This window comes from Spermophilus citellus (genome assembly GCF_964194105.1).
Source record: "Spermophilus citellus genome assembly, chromosome: 4".
NCBI lineage: Eukaryota > Metazoa > Chordata > Mammalia > Rodentia > Sciuridae > Spermophilus > Spermophilus citellus.
Window position 1 is genome coordinate 6,076,598 of NC_138185.1, and position 22,935 is coordinate 6,099,532.

Below are 22,935 nucleotides of genomic sequence, written 5' to 3' on the forward strand. Positions count from 1 at the left end.
TCTGAACCTCAGAGCTTCAAAATGACTTGGCAGTCTGTCTATAAAATGTCTCGTGGCCTGAACAGAGGTGAAAACATGCCCGCATACATTAGTGATCCATTGATTGTTTCTGGCGCTAGGTAACCTTTGTGCACCAAAATGAGAGAACAGCAGAGATCCGATCAATCAAACCAGCCATTAAGAATCCTGCGCCATCCACAGGCTGCTCCAGCGCAGGGGTCCCGGGGAGAGAAGTGAAAAGAGAACAGGGCTTTAGCCATAAACTCGGAACATGCAGACAGGCGTGGACAAAGGTTGGCAAGTCTGATGGCTGTCCACTGCTCCGGCAGTGAGTGACTTTCCCCGAGCCCCTCTTGAGCTAAATACAGGAAGTAAAGTGCAACGTGACATTGGGGCTCTGGGACTAAGGGACACCTGCAAGGTGATTGTCCTGCCATTTTCTGCAGATTAACTTGGAACAGAGGGTGCATGTTCACAGCCACATTCATGGAAAATAAGCTCACAGTGAGGAGAGGCGGAGGGCTCTCTTCCCAGCCAGAGGGAAGAGAGGAACCCAAACCCCTCCACCAGCCACACACTAGGACTGTGCCCAATCCAACCACAATACAGGATGGGGACAACTGGGACAATTACCTGGGAGTTTTCATTAAATGGGGACCGATGGGCGGTTAGGTGTTTTTTAAATTTAAACCCAGACATTTGATGGAAATTTTCTTGAACAGAAATTCATTTGAATTCTTAAAAGAGGAAATCAAACTTTCAGAGGATACTTTGTTTAAGATTGGAATTTGGGGGAAATTCTCATTTCTCTATCAAAGAGAGGCGAAGAAGGAAGTTCATTGCAACGCAGGCTGTTTTACGAAGAGTGGAAAACGGGTCGGCTTCCTGTCTCACTGCAACCAGCTCCCACTTGTTCTCCCACAGCTCTGGGGTCTGGAAGGATCCGTTTCCTGATCCTTTCTAGCTTCCGGAATCTTCCCGCCTTCCTCCATCTCCATGTTCCTCCTTCCCAAAGCCATCGCTTAGCACCTTCCAATCTCTCTCGTCTCTCGTCACGTCCTTCTCTGACCCTCACCCTCCTCCTCCCTCCTAGAAGGGCTCTTGTGATTGTCCTGGGCCCATCCGGATAATCCAGAGTAACCGCTCCACCTCCAAACCCTTAGTTGAGTCCCGTCTGAAAGGTCAGCTTTGTCACATAAGGTCAGCTGTCACAGGTCCTGGGGAACCAGGAGGTGGACGGCCTCGGTGATCGTTATTCAGCCCTCACAGGAGGATGGCCCAGGACGGGCCGCATCATGCTGCAGGAACAGGGGCTTTCACAGTAGAGACGGTCTCAGGCTCACAACGCAGGTCCGTCTAGCAGGGCTGTGTCCCGCCATCCCCCGACTGGACACAGGTTGAGGGCATCTCCTGCCTTGGGCTCCTGAGAGCCCGGGCAGGACAAGGGGCCTGTCAATCAGCAACTGGCTCCTAAGCTTCTGCCCAGAGGTGACATGTGGGAGGTGGGGGAGCCACAGTCCCCACCCCCAGGGTTTTTGAGGGGCCTCCAGGAGAGTATCCAGTGAGCAGAGCTGGCAGGAGCAGGCCTGGTGCCTGCGTCCAGAGGCTGAGTCCTCTGGGCCTGCGGGGGAGGGATGCCCCCCTGCCCCTAAGGCTTCCTCCTGACCCTGCTCCACTTTCCACACGGGGAAGGTCAGGAGGAGCCTTGTCCAGGGCTGCCCAGCTAGGAGACAGCAGCTGGCCTTCAGCCAGGTCCTTGACCCTGACTCCGTAGCTCTTGATTCTAACCAAACATGCACCTCCCCACACGTCCTGTCTCTTTAAGAGAGTAGCAGGCCGAGCTCGTTAGAACCCTGCTCCATTTATTTTTCGGCATCTGCTCCATAGACGGTTGGACGTTTGTGTTAATTGTCCTCATTGCTGTTAATGTCGCCTTCCAATTATGCAGAGTGTTCCGGCAGAGCGGCTCCTCGTCCCCGACCCGGCTGTGGCTGACATCCGTCGCCGGTGTCTCGGCCTCGACTGACAAGGACGGCAACTCCTCACGTCACCTCATTTTCTCCAAAGTGCAAATGACTCCAGACCAGAGGGCACGGGGGCCAGGAGCGCCAGGGGCTGCTGAGCGGGCAAAGAGACACCTGTCATGACGCTAATGCTGGGCGGCGTGTAGCGGGTTTCTCCAAAAACCTCCATGATCGGGGGTGCCCCAAAAGGTTTCTGGGACCCTCTGGCCTCTGTTGGCTTGTGGACCCTTTAAAGTTCACGTGACCCATTTCAGGTGGCATTTGGGCCCCCAGCAAACGCTCGGTCTGGCTGGGTTTCCCAGCTCATCCTGGATGATTCATCCCTTTATCCGTGACGTAGTCATTGGTGTCTATTGTGTGACGGACACTGTTCTGTTATAAAGCAAGGGATTCTTCAAAAAATGAAGCCTCTGACACAGGGAGGTCATCTTGGTGACAGAGCAAGAGCTCTGACCTCTGGTTGAATGTCTGGCCCTGACCTCAGGATGAGGTTGGGGGTGGGGGACAGAGTGGGGGTGGGGCAGCCCTGGGAGGCCCTTGGGGAGACAACTGTGGCTCTGACCAAGGTGACAGAGTGGGAGGAACCAGGCAGCACACGTGTGGGTCTGAGTACCTTGAATTTCGGTGGGAACTTACCACGTTACCAAGAAAGGTGCAGAGTTCCAAAGAATCGCTTTTGTGTTCCTGGGGTTGGCGGCGGCCACCTTCTCCGGCTCTGCATGCATTTTTGAATTTAAAAAAAAAAAGGATACACTATTACATCTATTTAGATGGAATTTGCTGTCCTGTTAGGATCCCAGATTGTGATTTCCGTCTTCTCAGAACATCATACAGAAAAGACCATCAGAGGTGAATCCGTATCAGCAGTTTTTTTCAGCCACAGGTTCCTGGGGGATAAATTGTGGCCCCAGAGAATCAGTGACGATGATCTGTGGAAGAATGACGACGACGGGACCGGGGCCTGGCTTGCTTCACTGGTTCCGACTCAGATGAGATGTGAGACAGATGAGCAAGTCACCTGTTAGGACAGGAAGGTGTCACACACCACACGGAGCCAGGAAGGCGGAGAGACCCAGAGGATCCAGAGGTGCTTCAGAGACAGTCGGGTCTGGGCCTCTCTGGTGTCGAGGCTGGGCGTGACACCTGGTGTCGTCCTGCGGAAGGAAACAAGGCACTGTCAGGTGGCCAGCTGTCCCACATGGCTTCAGGTCTGCTGGTTTGCAGGACACCCAGCTTCTGCCCCTCGGAAGGGAAGAAAAACCACATTTCCGCTTCCTGCAGGCGGGTTGGGGTCTAGACCAGCCTGATGTGCTGGCCACACGTGTGGGCCATGGTCAGGGCAGGTCTTGGCAACACATCCTGTATTTTTCCATAAGCAAAAAACTAATAAACCCCATGCAACCTGCTGAGGGCCAGCCGAGGGCCAGCCGAGGGCCAGCCGAGGGCCAGCCGAGGGCCAGCCGAGGGCCAGCCGAGGGCCAGCCGAGGGCCAGCCGAGGGCCAGCCGAGGGCCAGCCGAGGGCCAGCCGAGGGCCAGCCGAGGGCCAGCCGAGGGCTGAGGGCTCGCTCCCTCACTAGGCCGTCTCCTGCGGGGCGTGGGTCAGACCCAGGCACCTGCCTTGCCACCAGGTAGCTTTCTTTCCAGGAGGTGGGGGGTGTAGCCAGGGCACCTGCCTCATTCCAAAGTCCTAGGGAAGGAGGAGGTGGAGGCCAGGCCTCTCGGTGCTTTGTCCCCGCCACCGTCTTGACCAGAGACAAGGACCCCTGGGCTGAGGCTCTAACAGGAGGGGGCCAGAAAGCAGCAGGACGTGCAGCCGCAGGCCTGGAGCTCCCAGTCAGGGCCGGGCAGCCAGGAGGGCGAGGCCGTGGCTCTGCCTGGTAACTCACCATCATTGGGTTTTGCGAACTCTGAAAACATGGCATGATTCAAAGGGCAGAGAGCAAGTGCCCCGCCTGTGGCTCCCTGGGGGTCTTGTGCTGTGACCATGGGCTTAGGTTGTGACTGTAGGAGGCCCGCGGCCTGGGCATCAGGACCCCCCATGCCCAGGCTAGCTCTGGCTACCTGGGGCACCGGTGTGCCGGGCGAGCTCAGGTCAGTCCTGGCCTGAAAGGCCTTCCCCATGTGAGCCCACGTGGCCTCCCTGAGGGTTAACAGCAGCGCCCCACTCTCCACCTGTCACTAAACTGCAGAACCGAGCCCTGCCTGGCTTAAGCAGGGGACATCCGTTGCAGGGCTAGTGAATGGTCTCATGCGAAGGTCATTTCCTGCCTCAGTCCCGCGCTGAAAAGCACATGCCCATTTGTCCAGACCAGGCCATTCCTGTGTGATTGGCCCTACGGTCAGTGCCCTTCACCCTTACACATGTCCTGGGGGGCTTGTGTCCTCTCAGGCCTGTGTCAGCCACAGCCAAGTCTAGTCATCAAGTTCAGTGGTCATCAGGCTGCATTGGACATGGCTTCACTCATGGGGGCCAGGTGAGTGTGACATTTCCCGGGGACCCTTTTCTTGCAGTTGGTCAGCAACGTGAGTGGACACCAACAGCTTTCACAGAAGCCCGAGGTGCTGCTGGCTGGACCTGCGCTGACCGCCTGCCTGTCAATAATGCATTCCTGTTGCCAGGGCAATGCTGGTGCTGTTGGGTGGGACCTGGCTCCCGGGTCCTACTTGGGAGCCTGGGGTGCTCCCACCCCCCACTGGCTGGGCAGGATGCTCCAGGTGCAAACAGAGTCATGGTCGTGAGATTCGACACCTGCTGAATCTGAGCTTCTAGAACATTACGAGCAGCAGGCAGCAGGAGCCCTTAAGTCTCTGCTGAATGAATAAACATGGTGAAGGCCAATGGCTGGATTTTTTGAAGCAGTCTCTTGTAAAAAATACGACACCCTGTGTCACCCACACACTCAGCAACACAAGAAGGGTTCAGTGTGGCGACCTCCCCCAAGAGATGATAATCCTCTGGTGCCAGGAAAATGCACTTGGAGCCACTGACCTGTGGCCTACGAGGGTCTCTTATGCTGGTGATGGGGGCTCTTGATCCAGCCCTGCTCACGGGGCATGCTGCTTGCCCTACAAGAAGGGGCTCCGGCTCCTGGAGAAATGGGGGTCCTGGGCATGAGGAGCCTGGAGGAGCCGGGCCTCCCCCAAACCTCCCCAGGGCGTCAGTTCCCGGAGGCCCTCTTCCTTCCAGGGTGCAATGCACACGAAGGAGGCTTTCCCCACTGCGAGAATGTTGGTGACCCTGGTCCTCCGGGGAGTGTGCTGTGTCACTCCCAGAAGCTCTTCGAGGACAGGGATCATGTCCTGCCTCCCAGGAGGGACTGGAGAACGTGACTTTGTGGCTGGGAAGGTGACTTCTCCCAGACTAAGACTCACTGTGACCGCCAAAGTTAAGGCAGAATTGCTTTCTCCCTCCCCCTCACCTCATGACTCCTTGGGATTTGTTGGTCTGCGGTGAGGACTGTAGCGTGGATGGGGGCAGGTAAAGAAGGGGTGTCAGCCTGGGGTCTGCTGCAAACCACAGCGGGGGAAAAGAACCTTCTCATTCCCTCTGGGGTCTGACAGCTGAGTGTGCTAAAGTACATGCAATAGCCAGATTCGCAGAAGGAAAGCCATGTGAGTTTGTTACATGCACGGAGCATCAAATGAGTACCCAATGGCCCAGTGAGATGTGGAGCTTTTGACCCTCTTCATAGAGGAGGGGGAAGTGGGGATGTGGCCCTTCAGAGGAAGAGTGCTCCTGGTCATCCCAGTCTCCAGGTCTCAGGTATTTTGTTATAGCAGCAGAACTCAGACTAACTCTGACCTCCAAAGTTAAGGCAGAATTGCTTTCTCCCTCCCCTTCACCTCATGACTCCTTGTTATTGCTTCTAACAATCCAATTAACATACCTTGCTAGAATTCCATGGCTTTGTTTCTTCAAGTTGGAATCATGCCTCATTTATTTCTGTTTCCTTACTGTCCAGCTGAGCTCTGGAGGTGGAATGGAAGCCCGATAGAACTTTGTTAAATAAATGAATGACTGAGCACAGCTTTCAAGGGGAGAGAGCCCAGGAAAACCAACATATTTATTAGGGGGGCAACATTTATATATATTAAGAAAGAACATTTGAAGCTTGGAAATACGAGTGTCAGAGCAGAAGACATCTGACAAGTCCTTTAAGGGGCAGTGGACTTCCAGCAGCAGGTGACGTTGACCTGCTACAGAACGAGCACCCCTCACCCCCAAATCGGAAGTGCTCCAAAATCCCAACAGGAACCTGTTGAGCACCAATGGGATGCTGCAAATGGAAAATTCCACACATGAAACCTTGTCTCATGCACAAAAATGTTGTATAAGCTTCAGCCTATATATATATATATATATATATATATATATATATATATATATATATATATATACTTAAATGAGCTTCATGTTAGACTTGATCACCATCTCAGAATATCTCATTATATGTGCAAATATTCCAAAGTCCAGGAGACATCCCAGATCTGGAACACTTCTGATCCCGGCGTTTGGGACAAGGGACAGTCAGGCTGCACTTACCATTGACTAGGACCCGGATGTCTGGCGATGCAGGAGAAGTGAGGTCAACACCCAGAAGACTCACAGAGCAGTGTTTTCCTTTTCCCCTGGTGCTAGAGATGACCCAAGAGTTACAGTTTAATTGCCCCTTAAAATATTGAAGTGATTCCATCTAATTTAACTTCCCTTCCTTCTCATTGGCTACGTGGGATTCTTGTTCTGTGCTAGTGAGAATCAACTTTCTCATCCTTTTAACTCGTGGTTAATGAAATCATTTTGATGCACGTTCCCCGTCTCGTTCAGGAGAATTGGATTTGGGGCATTTCGAGCTTTTTACTTTGATACACACGTCCATGCTCCAGCAACGAGAAGCTTTCTCTTCTAAAACTGAATGCTTCTCATTACACTCAATCAGCAAGTGCATGCCCCAAACGCCTTTCCCTGGAACAACATCTGGAATTCATATCGTGACTCCTCGATACCAATCTTTGGTTCCTCTTTTCTACTTCTCAAACAGGGAGTTGGAAATTTTAAGACGTTTTGCTGTTATTTAACCAGGAAACCAGATATGACCTAACAGGTGAGTTGCACACTGTGCAGAATAACGGGATGATGTCGTTGGTTGTGATTTGTCGTCACCCAGGACCTTCTGAAAACCCTTCCAGGTCAGGGGAGTCTCTCCCCTGAGGTGTTAGGTCATCCTCAAAGGAGAAGCCAGAAATCCCGCAGCCACAGAGCAGCCACCTAGCATGGATTGCACTGGTCACAAGAAGACAATCAAGGCTTGAATTGAGAAGAGGGGTAAAAAAGCAGGTGGCACACAATGCCCATTCTGGAGAGGGGACTGGAGAGATACGGGCTTTCAGGACGTGCGGGGATGGCGAGGGGCTAGGCAGAGGCAGGGGAAGTTCACTCTTAGAAGAGCTTAGCTTTTCGAAGACGGAGCAAAGCTTCATGACTTTGTTGACAGCTCTTATAGACACTCACCCTATGGCATAAGCAGTATCTCAACTCTAATTCTTCGTGAAGTTCCAGCCAGCTTCTTGATTTCCTGTTCTAAGTTATCTCCTAACAAGTGCATATGATTGAGGGGTATCTGAGGATTGATTTAGAAAATAAAGATGAAATCTCCAGGGTTTAGCACACCCACCAACTGGCACGCCAGCAGGGGTGGCAAATTAAAATATATATTCACAAATTTGATGATCAGAAAATTACTCCTGGGATGAGCTTTCTTGTGATTGACTTCAAAGAAGGATTGTTTTGCATGGTGAAATGGAAACGATACATTATAATCCCATGCTTTCTATGCAAATGGAAATGTAGCAGAAATAGCTGTCATCTCAGATCAAGGAAGGGGCCCGCCTGGGAAGAGGAGAGATAGGCACATTTTCACAGCAGGAGGGGATTTGTTATGGGTGGATGAAAATGAGGCATGAGGTTTCTTGATGTTTGTTTTGGCTACAAGTTATAGAAACACCCAATCCTTCTCCAAAAAACTTAAGGGTCTATCTTACCTCCTGATAAATGAGTCTAAAGCCAGGAATAAAATGGTGGTTTCATGATTATGAAACTGATTTTCTGGGTACACAGGACTAGCATCTGGGACCCAGGTACTTTCTGGACTCTTCCCTCTCTTCTATCTTTGTTGTGAGTCCTGTGCTCATGTTCTCAATATGGCTGCCAATGCTCCAGCCAACATCACAGACAAGGGCACTTGCCTGCTGAGTCAGCTCCTTTCAGAGTTTTCCTGAAGGTCCCACACAGTGCCTTGCGCGTAGTAACCATCGGCTAGATCTGTGGGTCATGAGTATTAGATGCCACAGAGCCTGGGGGAGAAATTTTTTTTTAAGGTAGGAATACAACCACTACAAATGACAGAAGGGTTCAGTTAACAAGGAGCACACAAGCCTGATGGCGTCTCTTTGCAGACCAGTCTTCCCTACAGAACCAGCGCTCCTTTTGTCCTCCTCCCTTTTCTCTTGGCTGGTGCTCCCTTTACTGTCCTCACTTTAAAAGAAAGAAAAAAAAATTTCTTCCATCTTCCAGCAAAGAAAGAAAAAAAAGAAAAGGAAAGAAAGAAATAATAAAGAAAGAGTAAATGAGTGAGCAGGGGAAGCCGTGCTTGTCCTCCTGGGTTACAGAGACCCCCGCCGTCCCCTCTCTGTGACACAGCGGAACAAGCACCACCCTGCGGCAGGACTTGACTTCAGAGGTCCTGGAGGTTGATGAGTCATCAATCAACACCTTCGTTTTTAAAAACTGCATTTCCATATTTTTCTGAAGCGTGACTCCTTTCCCAGTGTATTTAATTGTATAAACATTTTTACTGACCTGAACTGAACTAAGCATTGAAATGAACTATGCTCACCGGCTGCAATGCCAACAAAGTCAACGCTTAATGTTAAATTCTACCTAAAAAAAAAGAAAGAAACCTCAGGGAATCCGCTCACTCAAGAAATGAATATGTATATCTTCTTTAAAGATTCAACTTTAATAAAAAGGGACCATCCAATTATTTTTCAAAGAACTTCTGATCTAGAAGATCAATTTAGAGTCCTAAAACCCAATTTAAACTTAGTAAGCCTTCCAGAAAAGTAATGTCATTTTAAAAATAATCCTGTGGTAAAGCTGACTTTCTGGGTACCCAGGACTATGGGCTGTGACACACGTATAAGGTAGCATATCCCCCACCGAAATCAGGTCACAAAACTCTTCTGTCACCCTTGAAATCCCTTTGAATGACTCCTCTGCGGCCAACTCTTCTCTCCCCCCATCCGCTGGCCACCACGGTGATAATCCCCTCCGAATGGTGTTTCAGAATGTCCCATCCATGGGTTCATATCCTAAGTGACTCTACGTCTGGCCTCTCTTGCTTAGTGTTACGTTCTAGATATGAGGTGTCCCCTGTGAGACAGTGCAGGCCCGTTCAGAGGTGAAAGGAACAGATAAGAGGCTGCGATCCAATGTGGATCAATCCGTCGATGGGTTAACGGAGGCTGCAGGGTGTGACGGGGAAGGAGGTCGCTGGGAGTGGGTCCTAGGGGTGTGTCCTTGGTCCCCGGTGACTGGACCTCTCTCTTTTCCCCCACCAAGCCCTTCCCCGTGTTGCTCCCCCTCACCCTGGGCGCAGACGGCCGGCCGTGGACCGACCTCAGGAACTGGGGGTCAGAATAAGCATTTCCCCCTCTCGGCGGTGGTCCTCAGGTGTGTTGGTCACAGCCACCAAGAAGCGGACTGAAACGCACAGAGTGGCTGTCCTCGGGACCCTCCCGGCTGTGGCCGTCTCGACAGGCTGTTCACTTCCGATGCTGAGGAGCCAGTGTCCCATCCTGTGGCTGCACCGTGGTTTGCTGCATCATCATCATCATCATCATCATCTGATTCATCCGCCCCCTGACGGAGCCTGGCCGTTCCCACTGCTCGGCTCTCCTGAACAAGTCGCCGTGAATACTCTTAGCCACATCTTTGGTGGACACATGTTCTCGTTTCTCTTGGCTTGCCACTGCGGGAGGGGTGGTCCCCTGGGAAGCACAGGGGGGATATTTTGTTTCCACCAATAGTGGGAGTGGGGGGGCCGGGGGCAGAACCAACACGTGCCTGCGACGACAGCCAGGCTTTTCGTAATAAATGAAGTTAATCTGGGTGGTTCGGGCTGCGGTCTGCCAGCTCCCGCGCCTCCCACCCTGATCATGGAGCACAGGAGACGGCAGCTCTTGGATTTCGGGAGCCGTGGCGAGGACTCGTCAGGCAGCCGCTGGCGCAGCGCATGTTCTCAAACCCGGTCTCATTTTCTCCTCCACTTGTTAACAGACCCAGGTGCTCACAACCTGGGCATCAACAATTATTCATCTCATAATCCCGAATGGCGCCAAGCACCCAAGCCCCACTGATTTCTTCCCACCCGTCAACAGACTATTTCCAAATTTAAATCTCCTTTGATGTAGCTATTAACATGTCCACCTCCGAGGTCAGCGCTCACAAATGCTCCTTCCCTCTTCCATTAGATTCAGTGTTGGGCAGCAATTCCTGGTTAGCTGAAGTTAGCAGCTCTCTCCTCTGACAATTCAGATTTATTTATTTATTTTAGCCTGGAAGAATGTGACAAAAAATGATCTTTGGAATCTTTGAGTTTAGAGGGTGTCCCAGGCCTTTCATGTGCCTATCTATTGGATATCGTGATGGAAGATGCTGGATATAATAATCAGGATGGGCAAGATGATGCTGCAGTAACAAAAAGGACCTAACTCTCCATGGCTTACCATGACAACAAAATTTTTTTTCCTACTTTACATTTTATGTCCAGCATGGGTTTCTCGGGGAACTCAGTTCATCACAGTCATCCAATAGACCAGTATGATGGAGGTTGTCCCATCTCAACCCATGTTCCCAAGTCCAATGTGGCACAGGAAGGCAACTTGCAGAACCACACTACAGAACTTAAGTGCTTCTGCTTGGGAATAGCGCCTGTAGATTTCTCGCAGATCTCATTGGCTGAGAGTAGTCACCTGTCCACACAGGACTCTGAGGGGCAGGGGGTCCGAGCCTCCTGTGCTCCTAGAAGTGGGAGTGAGGGATACTGGTGAACTCGAGCCGCGTCTATGAAGAGGAATGGGATGTGGAGAGCACAAAGTTGGCTTAATAAGCTACTTGACTCATGCGTGGCTTCTCTTGTACTCTTGGGATCTCAGCAAATTATTGTGTCCCTAGGTTGATGGATTGGAGAGCGTTGTTGGAGGCCGGGCACTTTCTGCGCTCAGTGTCTCCATGATCTTATCTCCGTCTGCAGGAGGTCTCCGTAGACGCCTTCTGGGCTCCAAGCCAGATGAGTCATGCTCCTCTCCTGCTGCCCCGTCTCCATGGTGCCCTGGTCTGTGCCTCAACCAAACAGTGGGCCCAGCCAGGACCTGGGCCAGGGGTCCGGACTCCCCCAGGGAGAGACGAGCTCACCCCTGAGCTCTGGATGCAGCCGCCTCAGCAAGAGCCACCCGCAGGACCAGGCGGCGGGCACAGTGCCACTTGGAGTCTGATAAGCAGCTTGTGGTGCGGTGCCCAGATCAGCCTGTCATCAGCCTAGAAGAGCCGCCCAGGGACTCTTCATCTCCATGCCCCGGGGCCGGCCTTGGCTGTGGCTGTGCGGGCTTATTGCAGCCCCTGCTGGCAGGAGCCCGCCCTGCCCAGGCTCTGCAGAGACCAGAGAGGGCGAGAAAGCAGCCCGAGAGCACCTACTTCCTCCTGAGGATCAGGTACGCAACCCCAGCCTCGTTTTATTGTTTTCCATTCTAACAGGAAAAAGAAGGGTAACCCAAATTCTTCTGCTGCCTGCAACCCAACATAAAGCGCGGATTAGAAGGGGGGGGGACTGGCCCCCAGCCAGGTGGCTCTGCCTGCAAGGGTGTAGTTTTGACTTCGAGACCAGTGCTTGGAAAACACTTCTCTCCAGTGTGAGTGACTGGGAAATCGATGTCCCCCAAAGTGGGAAGCAGAAGACAATGCAGCCTGTCAACTAGCTACAATTTATTTCATCAAAAAATCCAGTTAGACATTCTGCTGAGTAGAGCACCATGCCGTCTGGTTGTTCTCACTGGAGAGACAGTTTTGAATTCTAACTCGAGGACTCATTCGAAGTGTAAATATGCTCTTCAAAGAAAACCTTTCATAAAAACTCAACGTGTAAAACAGACCAGAGCGCCCGCTGCTCGGGCTGAGGAGTGAGGGGCTCCTTCTGACAGCCCGCCCCCCCACTGCCACCCCCGAAGGGGAACCGCAGTCTCTGAGCTTGAGGACCAAGTGCACACATGTAGGAACCCCTGGCGTGAGCTGGGGACGGTTCTACCCATTAGAAAACATCTGGAAGCATCTTGGAGCATGCTTTGTCAAAATAACTGATGGTAGGTGCAATTTCTAGAATTTTAGCACGTGGGATCTGGGAGGCTGGCCTGTGACCTGCAGTGAGTGAGACAAATCGTTACCACACAGAAGTGTCCTGACCAAATGCTCAGACAGCCTCCAGGATCAAACATGGACTAATGGCTTCCTGCCTGTCACAGGCATGGAGCTGGAGCCACCTCCCTGTGCTCAGCCCAGCCCTTTCCCCGTCTTGCACGGGGTTCCTTCTACCACAGAACCCAAGCAAGCCTCAGGCTTCTTGCCAAGCAAGGTTCCTTTGCATCCAGGAAATAGCCATGGGACCCAGGACTGACTGATGCTATAGGATAAATATTCTGGGGAAGGGAAAGTCCTCTCAGAAAGATTTTCTTCTCTGATAAAAAGATGCACACAAAGAAACTCTACTTTCTGGCTCCATAAACAGTGGATTAAGGACAAGAACCTGGAGCCAGAGCAGCTATTATGTGAACATGAGGAAACATGCTTGAAAACCCAAACAATGTGCTGAGGAGGGCTGCGCAGAACGATGGTGCGGTTGAGCTGAAGTTTTCCTCCCTCTGTTACAGGGGACAATAGAGGAGATTCTTCAAGGCTCTTAATCAGATATTTGGTTGCGACATCCAACATTTTTGCAAATGTACCTGACTGCTTCAGATACATCGAGAAGCAGAGCAGCACTCCAAGGAGCTGGTTCACGGGCACTTTGACTCTCAGGGTGGCTTGTCTGGTGGCTTGTCTGGTGATACAGGCTGCATAAACCCTGCACTGGTCTGCTTCCCCCTGAGGCTAAGGGCCTGTTTCTAGCAGGTAGCCTGAGGGCCTCTGGTCATTTACAACATTTATATTTAAATTCTTCAGACTCACCTATCTAATAGCCCGCCCTAACCTGACCAGGAGGACTCTGGGAAAGGAGGTGGCGTCCACTGTGGACTTCAGAGTAAAGCGGTTCTTCCTGTCCAGCACAGACTCCCGTGGGCCCAGGCAGAGCAGGAGGGTGGCACCTGGTGCTTCCCTGCAGGGCCTTCTCCGTCCTCCCAGCCCCTGTTCTGTCCCCTCCCAGAGCTCTGTTCTACTCCTAGGGGACAGACCTGGTGTCCAGAACCCCCAGCTACAGCATGGACGGATATGGCTCCATCAGCCGACCTCCTGTGAGGCGTTGGGCAATGAGGGAATGGGGAGCTGAAGGCCAGGCTCTCTCTGATGCTGGACTCCCGGCCCATGCAGGTCAGAGACCAGGGTTCTGCCACTTGAAGTGTGGGGATGGGGACAGGGCAGAGGCGCTGTGACCCGGCTGTGCCTCTGAGGACTCCGTGAGCCTCTGCGTCCAGCTGTGGTTCCTCTCGGGTCGCAGCAGGAATCGCACTTGACAATCACTCTCCTGGCTCCAGGCAGCTGGAGGACGTCCAGGGCCGTGGGGAGGCGGCCAAGCCGGCAGCTCCTTCCTGAGTCCTGAGCGATGATCAATAGACACATCACAGCGTGGGACTCTCAGGGAGGGCGGTGGCTCCCCGAGCCTGCCCGGGCACCGGGTCCCAGAGCGGGGCAGTCTGCCGCCAGGTGGGCTGAGCGAGAGGCCTGGCGTCCCTGGGGTGTGTCAGGAGGTGCACAGACTCCCAGGGACAAGTCAGTTCAGAGCTGCCCAGCGCCTTCCACAAACTCCTTTTTTTTTTTTTTCTGAACTTGGCTGAGCTCAGTGTCTTCAGGAAGCAGCCAAAGAAACTGGGATGGACACGGCCGTCCACAGACTCACCATGGATAGGAGGTGGGGGGTCCTTGGTGGACCCAAGGCAAGCAGGTGCCCTTCCTGTTTTCTTTCCCAATGTGTCCCCACTCCCTGCCTTGAAAGCATGGCTCAGCCATGTCACCACCGGTCGGCCGGCAGCCAGGGGACGAATCAAACCTGCAGTGATCAAGAGAAGCCAACATGGGATCCAGGAATCAAAGGTGGAGCCAAGGCCCAAAGCTAAGCTGACCAGCATGTGGCATTTCCAGGGCCGGCCACTCCCAGCAGGAGCACGTGGCCTACGCTGGCCCGGTCAGACCGAGTGTCAGGACGTGTTGGAAGCCGCCACCTGCCCCTCAGAACCTGCTGGGGCAGCCCCAGACGGGTTTCAAGGCTTCCGGAAGATGAGTGTGTTGAACGGCTTCCAGGATTCGGGGCTGGAGACGGCTGGGGCCTCGTTTGGGAGGCGAATTCTCTTCTTGCTGCAAGAAACTCAGTTTGCATTTTCTGCTTCTGACTACTGATGAGAGAAGTCCTCCTGACGCTGGCCGCTGGCCGGGTGCCCAGTGGCCCAGGTATCGGGGCCAGTCCCCCCATTTCGCACAGGGAGACAGCTGATCTAGGGAGCCTGGTGGCCCCGTGCCACCCACGGTCCTCGTGGTCTGGCCTGGGTCATTCCTCGGTGTACACCTGGGTGCAGGAACGTTGGATGGAGGGCTGCGTTCAAGTCTCCATGTCACCACCACTAGCTGTGACTCCGGGCCATGTCCTCAGGTCCCCTGGGGGTCAGTTGTCTGAAAGGTGGCAATAAGGAGAGCACAGCCCTCCAAGAGCCGTTGGGCGAGGTGACGGTGCCAGTGGGGGGTAGACTGGTGCCTGGGGCCCACCTTGTCTACCACAGGGCAGTGACCTTGTTCAGAACCGCTCGCCCCTGCCGGTCACCTCCACTCTCTAGTGCCACCACTTTCACTCCTCCCCGTCTGGTCTGCTCTGTGTCCCAGCACGACGCGGGCTTCCTTCCCAAGGTCCCAGGTGCCTGCTCCGAGAAGTCCACCGGGTGATAGGTACGTGGGCCTCACCTCCAGACAGGAGGGCCCTGAGCTCTCTGCCCAGCCCCGCGGCGTGGATGAGTGTGATCTCTGCAGTGTGCGGTCTTCTGGCTGCACAGAATCCACTGCCCCATCTTTGGTGACCAAATCCCAGTGTTCCCTGGAAACTGTCCCCTGCTCACCCACTGGAAGGAACAACCCTGCCTCAGGTGGACTAAGACCCTTAGGCTCCTTCTCCAGCCACTCTGATGGGCCAATGAGGTACAAGGAGACTTTTGCTGTGGCTTCTGGGATGGGCAGAGACCCTTTTTTACTGGGCTGAGTTGCTGTCCTGCAGCCAGGACACGAGATGCTCTTGAGGAATGGCCCTGAGTGGAAAAAAGAGGAACAGGAGACACTAGTCAGATTCTGATGACATTGTTAGGACACCTGGATCCAGCTGTGCCTGAAGCTAACAGGCCACTCCAGTACGTTTTAGTTAACTGATACTAGGAATTTCCTTAAAGATATTTAATTTAGGTTGCAGACAACCATGAGTCCTAAAAGATAACATCTTGCAATTTTATGATGTTTTTACTTCAGAAGGAGTGTTCAGTGCCCCAGCCTTAAAGGAGAGGTAATGGCAGGGCTGCAGGCCCCTGGCAGTCCGCGGGGGGGGGGGGGGGGGGGGGGAGGCAGTGGTCCACCCCAGGAGGCTGGTTAATGCTCAGTTTCCAGGTTCAAATGTTTCCGCGGCCAGAATCCTCACATCTTGCAGCCCCTCTCTTCATGTCCCCTGTACCTTTGAGAACATCCAAGCAGCTTTGGGTGGTTGCAGGTGGGCCTACAGTGGAGACCCGCAGCACCATCAGCGTGGGACAAGGCATGGCAGGAGCGGTCCCCAGGTGGCTGACGTCCTTCGGGGTGCGGAGGCTGCAGTGGGTGCTCTGGTCCCCCTACCCCCACTCTTAAGAGTGTTGGGTCCCTGGCCTCCCAGACCCCAGAAGGAGAGGGAAGCACTCACCTGCTTGGAGGGAAAGTGCTCCTCATGGTAAATGAGGGTGCCACCACCCCACGGCCCGGGTCCGAGACAGTGCAACAGTGGAGAGTGTTTTCTTTTCAGTCTGTGAATGAGATTCCTGATGGACGTGGAGGAGCCAAGGTCCCCGTCAGCCTCAGGAGTCAGCCTCTCATCCAAGGGGCTGGTCAGGGCAGGCCAGGCCAGCCGGCACTGCCTCAGGGGGACTGCAGGGCTGTCCTCTGGGCTTGCCAATCTGTCTTCCTGGTTTTCCAGGGCGACTGACGCACTTTCTCTGGCTCCCGAACTGGCACGTCGCTGCTGCCCGAAGCCTTCCTGCCCACACTGTTACTTGACAGCCGTGTTGGTGGACACCAGGCCTCACGGACGAGAGCCTCTGACCGCATCGGAGCAGAAGGGGGATTTGGGAGAAATGGCCTTGGGGTCATAGTAGCCAGGACTCAGGAAGTGACCACAGCCCGATGGTCAGAGCCTGTGGGACCCTGTGAAAACCAATGGGGTGGAGAAGTTCTGGGTCCTTTCTTAAAGCCAATCAGAAGTGACAGTGAAAATTTGTCAGTTTGAAGAATTTATTTCAACAAGATGGATGGAAAAACACTTTTTTTTTTTTTTTTGGTGCTGGAGATTTATCAGCACTTAACCACTGAGCCACATCTCAGCCCTTTTAAAATATTTTATTTAGAGACAGGGTCTCACCAAGTTGCTTAGGGCCTCGCTAAGTTGTTGAGGCTGGCTTTGAACTTGCAATCCCCCTGCCTCAGCCTCCTGTAGATGGAAAATTTTGACTTGGCAGAGGGTTGCAGGTTTTGTAAAAAGAAATAGACACAAAGATGCGTTGAATATAAAATAGGTTTGCATTTCATAGTTTGAGCTCAGGAGTTTCAACTCTAGTGGTTTTTGATTTACAGAGGTTCAACTTTTGATTTTTTGACTTTACAATGTTGCAAAAGCATGCACATTCAGAGGAAACCATACTCTAAACATTGAATTTTTATTTTTCCTGGGTTAGTGATATGGAGTAAATCATTCCTCGTGACACCGAGCAGTGACAGCTCCAGGTAGCCCTGAGACCACACAGGTGAACCTTTCCAGTGTGCTGGGCTGCTGAGCCGGGATGTTCTGTACGTTAGATGTATTAAGTGCGCTTTCAACTTATGATATTTTTGGTTTCCTATGGGTTTATCAGATGGATATCCATTGCAGGTGGAGGAGCATCTGTATTTGCAAATGATCCAAGGTAGTATTCAAGATGGGTGAGGTTATGTATGCTGCAGTAACAAATAAGACCAGATATCTCAGGGGCTTAAAATGAGAAGGCTGCAGTTCCACCTGGGAGTTCTGTGCCGTGGGACCCAGGCTCACAGAGGCTGTCTTGGTTTCTCCATGATCACTGTGGCAGGAGGAAGATAACCTGCTGTAATGGAGGCTGGCCTTTAAATTGTTTGCCCAAGAGGGACACTACCACTTCCTCCCACATGTCATGAGCAAAGTCAGTCCCGTGGCTGCATCCACCTTCCAGCAAGGTAGGGAAGAACCTGGAAGGAAACTGGAATCATCTGTAGAACGGCAGTCATGGTGCCCAGACCCCAGGAAGGGTGGCAACATGGGGCAGGCTGGTGGGTGGACCAGCCCCTGCTCAGGATGCAATGCCAGGCTGCCAGCCTCTCCTGCCCACTTGGCCCACCCTTCAGGAGTTAGCACAGGGGCACTTTCTCGAGAAAAGTTAGGACCGAAGAGAAAGCCGCTCGCTAGGCCTGAAGTAAAAAGCAAGCGACGGAGGTTGAAGGAGTTGAGTTTAAAGTTAGCAAAAAACTCTCCTGTAAAAAATGAGTCAGATGCAAAGGACAAAATGAGAAAGGTGTGCAGGGCTCAGAGTGGGGTGAACACTGATATTTTGCAATAAAACTACCGCCTCACCCTGCTAAATGTACCCAGAGGGAGCTGGACCCTACAGCTGTAAATAACAAGCCTGTCTGAAGATGGAAACAGAGCGTCCCTCTGCTTCTTCCTGAGAGATCTACCATATTTTAAAATATTTCAATCTTACCAGTTGTTTTACTTTTAGATTGACCATGTTCGAAATTTCTTCTGGATCCGTGTGTGACATGGGAATCGTTTGTGACACCAAAGTGACCACAACGACATTAACGAACAATAAACTTGATACATGATCAGTATAAACATCAAAGCTGCGTTGTATTGGGAACCCGTGTCTCCAGGAGGTTGCTGGGGGGACCACGGAATCCTCACTGGAGTGGGGCCCGTGGAAGGTTCTGGGTAGGGAAAGATGGGTTTTGTTTTTGTTTTTTTCTAAAATGAGAAAATAGTGTTTGTGAGAGGAAGGCTGGGAGGAAGGACAGCAAGACTGCGCCCAGGGAGACCCAGGTAGAAGCAGTGACACTACGTGCCGCAAGAGTGTCTGTGTCCCCAGAGCCCCCAGCTCAGGCTGGGGTAACCCCTGCTGTCCATGGAGCCCGGGGCCCTCAGTTGGGTGTGCTCACACCTGTCTTGTTTGTTCAGGGCCAGCCCTGCTCTTGCCTGCCCCTCCCCCACCGCCATGGAGGATGCCACCAAGGGACCTCTCCTTCCCAGCCTCCTCCCCCCACGCTCCACCTCCTCACTCACCTCTGCTGACCTCCCCCACTTCCATCTCCTCCTCTCTCCACCCTCTTCAGTCTTTTTTTTTTTTTTTTCTCTCCTGGAAATCATGATGAAACTAAGCCCTGAATGTTATTTGTATAAAACTATTACAAAGAGGACAGAGGGTCATTTCTCCTGGTCTGGGTCCGAGCCTTTGACCAGGGGCACTGAGTAGGGAGAACCAATTGCTCCTGTTATGTGTTGAAGTTTCACTGGGGCCCTAGATATTTGCACCAGGTGACCAGATATACTCGGGTTGAAGCCGATGGATTCCGTTCCCAAACCACTAAAATGAAAAGGTGGTTGAAAATTAGTTTTGAACTGGACATCCCTGTCCTTAGAGAGTTCACAGTGACAAATGAATCTGTCCCCAGCAGAACGCAACCCCACTTTGCTTTCATAGGAGCAGAGAAGACTCCTGAAGGCTCGTGTCTCTGCAGCCCTGAGTCGGACCAGCCTGTCACCTTCTGTTTAATAGCCTGGTGCTTCTCCGAGGAGTTTCTTAATTAAGTCACAATGAGAGGTGGCCCTCAAGCAACTCTTAAACACCTGAGCCTTGAGTTTATATGTATTAATTAATATTTACTTTTTAAATTTAACAAGTATTGTCTTTAATTCTTATGTTATTGTTTATTATTCTCTGATTAATAGTGGTTTCAAGAAATGGCTCAGAAAGGAGTCCTCAGTCCACTTATTATCCGGATGTGTGTTCTTGCAGCGCCATTGCATCTCATGCTCAGGAAATGTGTATGCAAATTAGAGTAAGGCAGGGAGGAGCGAAGGGACCCTGGGGGCTGTGGTCTTTCGTGTGGCACCCACTTCAGAATTCTGTGCAGGGGCACCTGTGGCTCTTAGGAAGGGGGCAGGAAGGACGCATCCTCTGTGGACCCTCCGTAAGGACATAAGGTCAAGGTCTGAGCCCCCACTCTCTTAGCAGTTCTGTTCCAGACGGTGCTCTTCTGGAAGACACATCCCCTTCCTGTAGCAGGGGGATCCTGGGTCAGGCTGCTCTGCTCCTCTGCGCCTCATTGTGGGATAAAGAGCCCAGAACCACCCTGGACGAGAGGCGAAATGCCTCAGGGCCATGCCATCTTAGATGGAGGAGGCAAGACTAACCGTGAGGCAAGACTGTGTGCTGGAAGGGAAGAAAAGAAACCCTTCCCTTGGTTTTTATTTATTTGGGGTGTGGAACAGAGGCTCCCCACCTCCTGGCTGCACCGCCCGGCCCTTCCCTTTGCTGGACTCTTGCCTTCCTGCAATATGGGAACACTAATGGCAACTTGGCGAATGGTGACAGTTTTCCCATGGAGTTCATGCATTCATTCCACAGACTACTGAAGTCTCATTATATGACAAGCTCTTCTCCAAGTCTCAGAGGAGTGGACAGGGATAACGATATAGATATTTTCCCTGGTTGGGGTAATGGTTAAAGACACACCTCTGGAACCAAATTTCCTGGGGTCACATCCTGCTCCATTACTCATTCTGTGCTAACAATACCTGACTCCAAGGGTCAGTGTCACCTTTAAGCAGTTAATATTAGGGGGGCACTTAGAACGGTGTGCCTGGCACAGAACAACACTGTAGGAGCCTTTAATAATAAAACAATATGGTTTTTTTCAATATTTATTTTTTAGTTGTAGTTGGACACAATACCTTTATTTTATTAATTTATTTTTAGGGGGTGCTAAGGATCAAACCCAGGGCCTTGCATGTGCTAGGCAAGCGCTCTACCACTGAGAGACAGCCACAGCCCAAGAATATGATTCTTGATACGAACAACCAAGAGTTAAATAACATTAAGTATTCTTATATAAAGAGACATGGCTGTATCGATTACCTTTAAAAAATACCAGAAGGCTTAAAAGAATAGAACAATGAACATCAGTACAATCTTTTAAAAAGAATTCATAAATGTGATTCAATTCTTTACCATCAGCCTTCCAGAACATACATATATATATATAGCTTTTGTTTAGTAGGATGATGCTTTAATTTATTAGCCCAAATCTTAGCATCTTAAAGCAACAAGGTTTGTTACCTACTCTAGGCCATGCCCTTGTGGGGGAAGTGACAGCCTCTAGCCTGCACCCCTCTCCAGCATACCACAGCAGCTCCTCCACCACGGAGGGTCTGGGAAAGGGAAGAAAGCCCAGGGGAGAAACAGTAGATCTTAGAGGTGTCAACCCCAAAGTGAACCCCATGTTGTTCTTTCCCATGGCATTGGCTGGAGTGACAGTTGCATGGCCACCCACCTTCAGTGGGAAGAAGTTGAATACAACAGTAGGCCTGAATTCCCTGATCCCTGTGTGACCGTGGGCAAGTCACCTAATTTCACCATGCCCCTCCAGATTCCTTGCTTGCTAATGAACACTGAAACAGCACCTGCTCAGAGCACTGTCATGATTAAACGTGAGAAGGAATAAAGGTGTTAGCTATAATGATGTCATCTATCCTTAGAAAACAGAGTATTATTTATGTGTGTTTAAATGCAGTTGTAAGTACTGTATTTCCAATGCTAGTAACAAGTTGTGATGACTCAATCAACAGGCTTCCATTTTACCCCCCAATTGCGTGCGTGCGTGCACACACACACACACACACTCACACACACACTCTCACACACACATCAATACATCCAAGTCAGCATTTCATTCCTTTCCCATGAAAACTTCGATTGTGTCAAGAGTTTTATTGCTTTTGACCCAAGGCCTCTTAATGATTAAAGGAGAAAATGGTGGCTTCACTTCCTCATGTGAGCGACAGAGAAGGGCTGTTTCCAGCAGCAGCTCTTGCCCACGTGCCCCTGGCAATGTGACGTCAGCCAGGGCTCAGATGCTTGAAGGGTGACATAGCTGGAAACCCAGAGGCTGGATGTCGGTAAAGAAAGCAGAGTGAGCTGGGGACAGGGAGGGACAGGGAGGCACAGGGTCGTTCGGGAGGAGGGAGGAGGAAGGAGGAGGAGGCAGAAGCCCTGTCCTGGGAGCAGGGTCGGGGAGGAGTCATGGGGAGGCCGGAGGAGTGAGGCCCCGACACCAAGGCCATCAAAGCACAAGGGCCCAAGGACATCAGGCTGGCTCAGAGGCCCACGGTGTGGAAGGATGCGAGGGTGACAGCTGTGCCTGCCCAGGTTCACCCCGACCGGGGCCAGGAGGCTGAGCTGGCGCTGGGAACCTGGGCTTTGTGGGTCTCAGGCCAGAGGTGATCACGTGCCTCAGGCTCGGCCAATCAGGCAGCACATGACTCTGGCCCCGTGATGGGTTCATGAATGGCACGTGATTCATTGGGAGCCAATCAGGGCCAACCCCGGGGCAGCTGGCGGGAGGAGGGAGAGGCGCCATTGCAGAGTGGGCTGTGAAGGCGGCGGAGGGCGGGGGTGGTAGAGCCACCGAGACAGGAGCCCGCGGAGCCGGCTCAACACGCTTGTCCTGGTCATGAACCAGTGAGTTCCTTTCGTTTTTTTAAAGCAGTTGGACGTGGCATTTGTGTCACTTAGGACCAAAAGACGAGTGTGCCTCCTTGGCCTTGGCGCGCTCTGGCGGGCGGTGGACGCGCCGCACCGTGGCTCCTGGCGGCCTTTGGCGGATGCTGGTGGCGTGACGGGGAGGAGTCTTCTGAATCCCCCAAGCCACCTTCTGATTCGGTTTCCCCAAGAAACCCAGGGTCGCTCCCAGGAGCAGGCACCCCTGAGCCGCCCCGCGTCCCTCGGCTCCCCCGGGCTGCCCTCCTCCGGTTGAGTCGCGTCCCCCTGCGCGTCGGCACCTTCCGCCCACACAGCGGCCGCCACGTGGCTGATTTTGGTGGCAAAATAACTACCTGGAACCCCAAAGTCGTTTACTCTGGATGCACCGAGGTGTCCTTACGTGTTACACGTAGACACTTCTAGACTGTTGATTCACAGGGAGTAACTAAACGGATACCTGCTGGTATTGAAGAGGAAACTTGGCCGTAACTTTCTACTACGCATGTTGTGGGGCAGGTGGCTCAGAAAACACCAAGTCCCGGTGATGTCCAAATGGAAGAGTCTTCGTGTAGCCTGCCGACTGCTCCCCGCAGGACCCGGTTGTCT

The 22,935-nt window shown here is 52.3% G+C and overlaps 1 protein-coding gene across 1 annotated transcript in view; it reads right to left on the minus strand.

The window, feature by feature from the left end:
- Positions 1-22,935, minus strand: part of SULF2 (sulfatase 2) — a 436,121-nt gene that overhangs the window by 216,546 nt on the left and 196,640 nt on the right. The gene's annotated exons all lie outside the window — the stretch shown is intronic.